The following is a 9,560-nucleotide window of genomic DNA, read 5'->3' as shown; positions in this document are numbered from 1 at the left end:
AAACAAAACATTGCTTTCTTGTTGCTCTCATCTTTTCTATTTATCAAGGACATTTTTGCCACTTTATAGGTACAAATGGCATCGTCGCTGGGGGGGTACCCCTAACGAGAACAAATTGGTACCCATTTAATGGGGTACATTTTTTGTACCAGTGGATTAAGGTACAAATGTATTGCTAAGGTACATATATGCTCTCTCAAAAGGTACAGTATAAAAGGGTACAACTCTGTACCTATGGTAAGGGTACCATTGCTGTACCTCGGGGGTACCACCCCAGCGATGAGCCATTTGTACCCTCAAAGGTACATATTGTACCTAAAAGGCACAAACTGTAGGGGTACTTCTTTGTACCCATTAATATGGTACAAGTTTGTTCCCCTTGGGGTACTGCCCCAGCGACGAGCATTTGTACCTTTTTTTTTTGGCTTTTCTGTACCTTTATTTCCTGAGAGTGTACCTCACCACACGTAACATCCACTGTCTTCTCTCAGAAACACCCAAAAAGAGCTGTGGCTCGCTGCTTCATATTGTTTACTACTCTGACCATTTAGATTCCAGCATATTCCTTATCGAATAAACAACATTGAAAAAGAAGTCATAATCGAGAAAAGAAAAAAAAAACTTAATTTGAGCATGAAACATTGTAAGATAATGATAATGAGTGATAGTTCTGCTGATTGTTTTAGAGCTGACAGAGAGTGACAGAACTACAGCTGCTCACATCCTGTTTTTTTTTTTTCTTTAAATATTTTTGTATAATGCATATTGTAAATTTTTTCTTTACGTATTTTATAATGTTATTCCCTCTTTACGTATTCTTTTATCTGTGTATTGTCACTGTAATTCTGTTTGTACTGTGGAAGCGTCGGTCATCAAAACAAATTCCTCGAATGTGTAAACATAGCTGACAATAAAGCTCTTTCTGATTCTGATTTCGTGATCCGTCTGCTTTGTGTTCATCTGTAAGAACAGCCTCCTGAAATCTGTATAAACCACAGTGATTCAGTCTTGATGACTGCAGCGCCACACAGAAACATCTCAATCTGGAACCTGCTGAAGATTCACACAGTCTCCTCTGGATATCGTAGCTTTATTTACCCAAAACTTCACTAAAATCATAACACTAATAGAACATCACATTCTTTTTTAATTCTGATGGTGTACTTCTAAAGTTTCTAATAAACTGGTTATGAAATCTTACTGAATATGTTGACATATTTTGCTGCATATATATTTTTCCTTCATGCTGTGAAGATTGTATTATAAAACATTGCTCATATAAAAGAACATTACCACTGAAATCAGTAAAATCAAAGACTTTCTATCCAATCCTTATTAAGGACAGATTTGTTCAGTGTGTATGTTGTTCATATGGGGCTGATAAAGGCAGGAAAATGATGTTTGTTAATCAATTGCTAAAATCTGAGAGCTTAATAGGTGACTTGTTTATATTATAATAGCATTTAAGAAAACGGAGTATATTCTGATGATTTTAATAAAGATAATCTGGGGTGAATAACATTTTATTAACATTAGGAAAAATTATTTAAACCATTTTAATTGAAGATTTCCATTCAGACAGTTAATGTAATTTAGTCATGGATCTTTAATGAAATCAACTTTAAACCAAATAAAAGTTGAATGTGATTTTTTTTCTCTTCTTTTTATATTCTGATGAAAACAGATTTAATAAGAGGAACATTGAAAGCATTTCACAGATGCTTACATTCAGATACAAGACTAGATATAAAGCTCAACGGCACTAATGGCTTTGGCCTTTTGATCGCTCCGCAATTTATTAATTAATCCAGTCCATCCTCTGCCTCAATTATAGTTGTATTCTAAAGTAAAATTCTATGCTGCAGCAAGCAAGACTTTTATTTTGGTTCGGTGATGTCACGTCACAATGCTGTGCTTGAGCAGCATGATTGTTCCCGTACATAAACAAGAGTGAATGCTAGAAAGGGAACGCTTTGGTTAGATAACGAGAGTTATGTCTCCTGCCGCACTACTAGCTGCATGAATCGATGCTCGTTGCTTCAGTCGAATGATCGCCGCCCCCCCCCACCCCTTTGCTGGGCTGAAGCGCCAGCCCCGCCCTTTTTTGGTGGGCTGAAGCGCCATTGGTCTGTGCAGTACACAAACGTGAACAAATCAGGCTTCAGCAGATTGGAAAAAATGACTTTTTTAGTGCCGCGCTCCTGCTTCTGTGATCCGGCTGAAGGTGTGTGCTTTTAATCCTATGAAGTGTTTGAATCAATACAGCTCGTTTAGAGAATTGTATATGGTGTATATAAATGTGAAATGAATTATTACTGACTGCAACATTAATTATTGTCACTAGATAAATAATTACAAAGTTATTTTGTGTGAGTAAAGCGCATCCGCACACAAATTAACATGAACAAGTTTATCATAAACAATTCAATCACCGGCGAGTAGTGACGGAGAAAACGGATCTTAATCAACTCCGAATCAACTGAATCAATTGCATTGCAGAATGATTCAGTGATTTGAACACCGCATGCTGACGTCACCGTGCTTTAATTAGCTCTGCTTTGCCAACTTTTATTTTGATCCAAGATGGCGCATAGTGAAGACGTGCTTTAATTAGCTCTGCTTTGCCAACTTTTATTTTGATCATGAAAAAGTAGTTTTTGTCTTTATAAAGACCCAGTTTTCTATCGTTCGTCTCAGATTAGTTGGTTATATAATACTTGGTTGACTTGTGGTGGAAAAATGTCTGTAAAGCAAAAAAGAAGAGGATCGAATACAGGTGCTAACTCCCTTGGTTCTTCCAATGTCTTAATGGACGCTGTCATGATTATGTCGAACAGCTGATTACTGTCAATGACGAAGACTTCCCTAAATTACCAGTTACTAGTATCCCCTGCTGTTTTGTTCAACTTTGTCAATAAGATAAAAAGTTGGTTTTGTTTCAAAGTACTTGAATTAGTGGTCATGATACAGAAATTTCTAACTTCAATACCTTGGTTGAATAGGAGTGGTTAAAGGGGTCCTATTATGCTCTTTTACAAAAGTCTTGATTTCATTTTGTGGGTTTACTAGAACATGCTCTCATGCTTGGTTTACATTGTTACAATACCTTTCACCCCAGCCTGGCACAAATGCCTCGATTAGTTCTCGGTTTTGATGAAGGCCTGCCTTCCGAAAAATGAAATGTGTTGTGATTGGTTAACTGTCCCAGCACGTAGTGATTGGAGAACAGCTCAGACGGTGTTTCAGTACTGCCCGCCCCTGCCAAAGCAGTTATGTCTGCTCCAGTATAGTTAAGATGGCATCAATATTGTCATATCAATTTGAGCCTGATTCAGACCCTGAGAATATTAAAAAAGAGGATCACACAGAACCTTTGCACGCATGGATATTGCAAGACATACTAGAGTGGTAACATTATTGTTATTGTTTGGCTAAATCACGTTTCTAGATAGGATGTCAAAAACTGCTTAAAAACAACTGCATTTACTATCTACAGATAAGCGTAATGGTAATGTGTATTACATCGCAGAAACGGGATTCAACTTCTACTTTGAAACATAAATAACACACACAAACAACAAATAAAGCAGCACACTTACAGGCTGTGATGCAGATACAGCAGATTTTCCTGACAAAGGGGCAACTGCTATGTCTTTCAGCAAAAGCCTTTGGTGAAACCAGCACTGTCCCAGCAATGTCTCATGACTCCCTCAAAACTGACGCTACAGCAGCACTTATTTGTCGTCGTCTTGTCTGATGTTCGAACCACGACCTCACCCCTCCCATAGGCGGGATTTATTTTAAAGATATTCTAATATTCTAACCCTTTTAAGAATAGGGGCTGCTTGTGACATCACAAACCCAGAAAACAACGCTGTAGTTCAAACTAGCCATTTTTTGTAGTTCTTGAAAAGGGATTTTTTTTTAAATGAAATATCTCCCTTTGGAGTCAACTTTGAGATTTATAACTTTGTGGATCTTTTTTATGCCCAAACATACACACTACACACTGTCTAAAATTAAAAAGTAAAAAAAGCATAATAGGTTCCCCTTAAAGAATATCTGCTTGTTACATCCGACATCATGCTTCACTGCTTCTGGGTCCTGACACTATGCCAGACACTCCAAGAAAACAACAAACCGTGCATATACACACTCATGAATGATGTCATGTAATACTGAAAAATTATAACCCTAACCTTTTTCTCCATACTGATTTCCCAAATAGCCTGACAGTGATTCAGCTAAAATATTACTGTCTAAGACACTGTGAGCACGAAGCCTGTAGTGTGCACAGCGAAGTTTTAAAACGCTTAGCTTAAATATGTAATATTAATTAAAAAGTGCTCATAAATGCTGCGGAGATAGTATTCTCAAGTGAAATGAGTAGAGGCTTGGACCCGGAAACAGCAGTCCCAACATCATGACTTAACAAGAGGATTCTCCCAAGCCATCACACTACCTTCATCAGAGCAAGAACGCCATTCCAGAGCCGGAAGCGATGGCAAACTATTTTTTTCTCAGTGTATTGACTCGCATGGTTCATTTGTTCGCCACAGACTAGTACTGTGCACTAAAAAAAGCAAGTAGGGTTATTTTTGATTTCATAATGTACAATCATTTTCAATACCATTGGCAAAAATTATCACATACTGTATATTGCCATATAGACATTTTAATATTTTTTGTCCATCCATTTTTTCAAGGCACTCATTAAGTCTTCTAAAAAGATGAACATTTATGATATACGATGAACAAATTTTATATTGGCTTTTATTTACATTATTTTACAGGCTTTTATTTGTTGATCAATTACCATTACAAAAATCTCAATCTTAAACATTTGCTCATTCTGTGTATTTGTGTCTTTAAAATAGGGTAACTTACAGCACAAGGAAGCTTGATTTCAAACTGAATTGAATTTACCAAAAAAATAAAAAAAGACAAGTAGTCCTACACAGTCAGTAATAAAATTATAAAACAAATGACCTCAATTCAGTTGAGGAATTCAAAATATGACAACACTGAATTTTTAAAAGCAGTGATTTAAGAGCCATATACAGTATGTTTTTGCCATATACAGATGGCTTTGACCTGTAATGACTGTACAATGTAGTGATGCAGTTAGGTAGACTAAGATATTTATATGTACAAATCAGACAAATATCCCATTCCAAAACATTTCTAGCACAAATCTTACATGGTAAAGAAATTAAAGTTTCATCTTTGTTTAAAGACTTTCTGGTGCATTTCACTTACAATCAATAAAATGTATTAACTTGTTTACTTAGTTTCTCTGTAGGTGGCCAAACATGCTATTTGAGCTAATGGCTTGTCAAAAGACAAACAACCAAGAACGGTGTCATCAGACCATACTTAACCAAGTTCAAGTGGAAATAGAACTCAATATATTTAACTAAGAAGCAGTTTCAGTTATGAGTTAAATATCTTGTTCTTCTTATCGTGTCATGAAGATGAACACTTTTTTATGGGATAGAATGACAGGAGGCAGATTAAATGGCATAATTTTCATTTTACGTGAACTAGGTATATAATCCAAATAAATCTTTATAGAAGTATCTCAGTAATATACCAGCAAATACACAGAACATTTCCCAAAATGATGTGCTTCTTTAAGGGTTAACCATGAGACTTTCAAAGCGGGTTAGTTGTAGAAGTATCTGGGATAACGCGAACACATCGCGAGGCTCAGCGTCTTACCAGATTTCGGATAATAGTGTTAACTTACCTGGTAGACAAGATGGCGGCGCGAACACATCGCGAGGCTCAGCGTCTTACCAGATTTCGGATAATAGTGTTAATTTACCTGGTTATTTCATTCGTGTTCGCGCGATTCAGTTATGCGAACTACAGCTATAGTAAACAGTCACTTTTGGACATCAACAAACGGTGTACCCAACGTAGTTTTAGACCATCCTTTCGACTTCAGCGAACTCCCGCCGGAGCTACTGAGATCACCGCGGACCAAGCGGATCACTCGCACCGACCGGAAGTGCTCGGCGTCGGCGTCGAGACCGTAAACAAAGACGGGGAATGCGTGGAGGGCTGCGTGCTAAGCTAAGGCTAAATCCACATCGACCAGCTTGCCCAGCATCTTCCTTGCCAATGTACGGTCTCTGATGAACAAGATGGACGAACTAAAGATCTGGACCCTCACACAGAAATGGCTTATGGACTGTAATGTTATGTTTTTCACTGAAACATGGCTCTGCAACGATGTCCCAAACAGCGTGGTGCATATGGATGGACCCTCTTTCTTCAGGGCTGACAGAGTAGCAGCAACCTCTGGTAAAAACAAGGGTGGTGGAGTATGCATTTATGTAAACAAATCATGGTGCACAGACTCTGTCATTGTTGATACCTACTGCTCTGCTGATCTGGAGTTCCTGATAATCAAGTGCAGGGCCATTCTATCTACCACGTGAGTTTACTTGCATTATTGCGCTGCAGTTTAGTACCTCCGGACAAACCCTGCACCCGGATGGAGCCTTAACTTTGTGCTGCTATTAGCAAGTTACAAACCCTGCACCCGGATGGAGCCTTTATTGTTGCTGGGGACTTTAATCACTGCACTTTAAGATCTGTTTCTCCCTAAATTTCACCAAAATGTCTCCTGCACTACAAGGGGACATAAAACATGGACCACGTTTATACTAATGTGACTGATGCCTACAAAGTCACACCCCTCCCCCACCTGGGTCAGTCTGACCACCTCTCTTTGTTCCTGCTCCCCAAGTATACCCCGGTCATCAAATGTGTGAAACCTACAATAAGGACTGTTAAAATCTGGCTGGAAGGTGCTGACTCCACTCTTCAACATCAATTCCAGCACACAGACTGGAGTGAGTTTGCTGCCCAGGCCACCACAGACTCTCAGATTAACATTGACATTTACACCAACTCTGTCTTGGAGCACATCAACAGATGTGTGGGCAGAGTGACCACACACAAAAAAATAAAAATTTTCCCCAATCAGAAGCCCTGGATGAACAGAGAGGTTCGCCTCCTGCTCAAAGCAAGAGATGCAGCCTTCAGGTCTGGAGACCAGGAGGCTTACAGCCCAGCCAGAGCCAACCTGAGGAAGGGTATCTGCCAGGCCAAACTCATACATATCAGAGGATTGAAGAACACTTCAATTCTTCAGACCCCTGGGCTATGTGGCAAGGCATACAAACTATCAAAGACTAAAAACCACCCAGCACTGTGCCTCCCTCCAGCTCTGCCTCCCTCCCTGACGAGCTCAATCACTTTTATGCTCGTTTTGATAAAAATAATAAGGAGATCTCACTCAAAGCTGAGCATCAATCCAGTGAACTGCCCCTCACACTCTCCACCTCAGCTGTTTACTCCACTCTGCGTAAGGTGAATGCACGGAAGGCAGCTGGACCTGACGGAATACCCGGTCGTGTGCTTAAAGCTTGTGCGGAGCAGCTGGCTGAGGTCTTCACGGACATTTTCAATCTGTCCCTGGCCCAAACAACTGTCCCCACTATCTTCAAAACCTCCACCATCGTACCAGTACCGAAACACTCCACTGACTCGGTCCCTAACGACTTCCGTCCCGTTGCACTCACCCCCATCATTGCCAAGTGCTTTGAAAGGCTGATTGCATCCACTTAAAATCCTGTCTCCCTGCTACACTAGACCCATTTCAATTTGCCTATCGCTGCAATAGATCAACAGAGGATGCCATCTCAACGGCACTTCACTCTGCCCTCACCCACCTGGACAGTCAAAACACACATGTGAGAATGCTGTTCATTGATTTCAGTACTGCATTTAACACTGTAATCCCTCCCAAGCTGATCTCCAAGCTCAGCCAGCTTGGAATCAGCACATCCATCTGCAACTGGATTCTTGACTTTTTGACTAACAGACCTCAGTCTGTGTTAAATTAGATAACCTCTCCTCCTCCATCATCACCCTGAAACACCGGCGTGCCACAGGGCTGCGTACTGAGCCCTCTCCTGTACTCCCTATTCACCCATGACTGCGTTCCTGTTTATGGCTCCAACACCATAATCAAATTTGCAGATGACACCACGGTGGTAGGTCTGATCAAGGACGACGATGAGTCAGCCTACAGGGATGAGGTGCAGCACCTAGCTGTGTGGTGTGCCACCAACAATCTGGAATTAAATACCCAAAAGACAAAGGAGATCATTGTGGACTTCAGGCGGACTAGGAGTCATGCACACACCCCCATCTACATCAACGGAGCTGTAGTGGAGCGTGTGTCGAGTTTCAAGTTCCTTGGCATCCACATCTCTGATGATCTCACCTGGTCCCTAAACACCTCCACCCTGGTCAAAAAGGCACAGCAGCGCCTTTACTTCTTACGGAGCCTTAAGAAAGTTCACCTGAATCCCAGGATCCTTGTGGAATTCTACCCGCTGTACCATTGAGAGCATACTCACAAACTGCATCTCAGTGTGGTACAGCAATTGCTCCGCATCTGACCGCAAAGCACTCCAGCGAGTGGTGAAAACTGCTCAACGGATCACCGGCACCCAGTTAACTTCCATTGAGAACATCTATCAGAAGCGCTGTCTGGGCAGGGCAAGGAACATAATCAAGGATGCCTCTCACCCTAACCATGGACTTTTCACTCTCCTCCCATCCGGCAGACGTTACAGGAGCCTACGCTCTCGGACTAGCAGGCTCAGGAAGAGCTTCTTCCCCGAGGCCGTGACCCTTCTGAATGCCACACCACCAATCTAACCGGCACCTACTTTACCTTATTACTGCACTGGTCAAAGTACTTTACATACATGTATTTGCACGACTCATATTTTGCACATACTGCACACTGTTCTAGTTATCACACTGTAAACTAGTTGTTACTGTACAAAGCACAGTAAACTATTCTATAAAAATATAATTGCACTACTGTTTTTGCACAGAATTCATTTTAACAATACTTTTTGCACACTCATCCAACTGTATTTATTACCACTGTTCTCACGTTGCTGCTGTTCATAATGTGTTATATATAATCCTACATTGCTCTGTTCATAATGTACATACAATCCTACACTGCATTCCTATTTATATTCTGTATATACTCTGCTCAATACTGTATATAGCAACCCCACTGTACATTCTGTAAATCATAGCTTCACTTATTTTGCACTTTTTATGTATATAAAACACTATATTCTTGCACTTCTGGTTAGATGCTAACTGCATTTCATTAACTCTGTACTTGTCCTCTGCATAATGACAATTTGACAAGTTGAATCTAATCTAATCTAATCTAGAGATCTTGCATGAAAAGAAAAAACAAAGTTTAAGACATTCAAAAATTACAGTACAAATGTTTGTCATTTTCAATAAGGACAATTTACCATCTTGAAATAACGCTTCATGTCTGTACTACTGTATGTAGTACTGTTTTTTTCACTGAATAAATTATGATGTGCTGTATATTTTTACTGTCCTGATTGGACAACATCTATTGAGCAACATCTATTTCAGACTCCAAGATCGAAATATATTTATTACCGTTTCCATGTAAAATGTTGTATGCTAAATTAATA

Source organism: Cyprinus carpio, chromosome A4 (assembly GCF_018340385.1).
Source record: "Cyprinus carpio isolate SPL01 chromosome A4, ASM1834038v1, whole genome shotgun sequence".
In the NCBI taxonomy this organism is placed as follows: Eukaryota; Metazoa; Chordata; class Actinopteri; order Cypriniformes; family Cyprinidae; genus Cyprinus; species Cyprinus carpio.
This window is presented reverse-complemented; position numbering follows the sequence as displayed.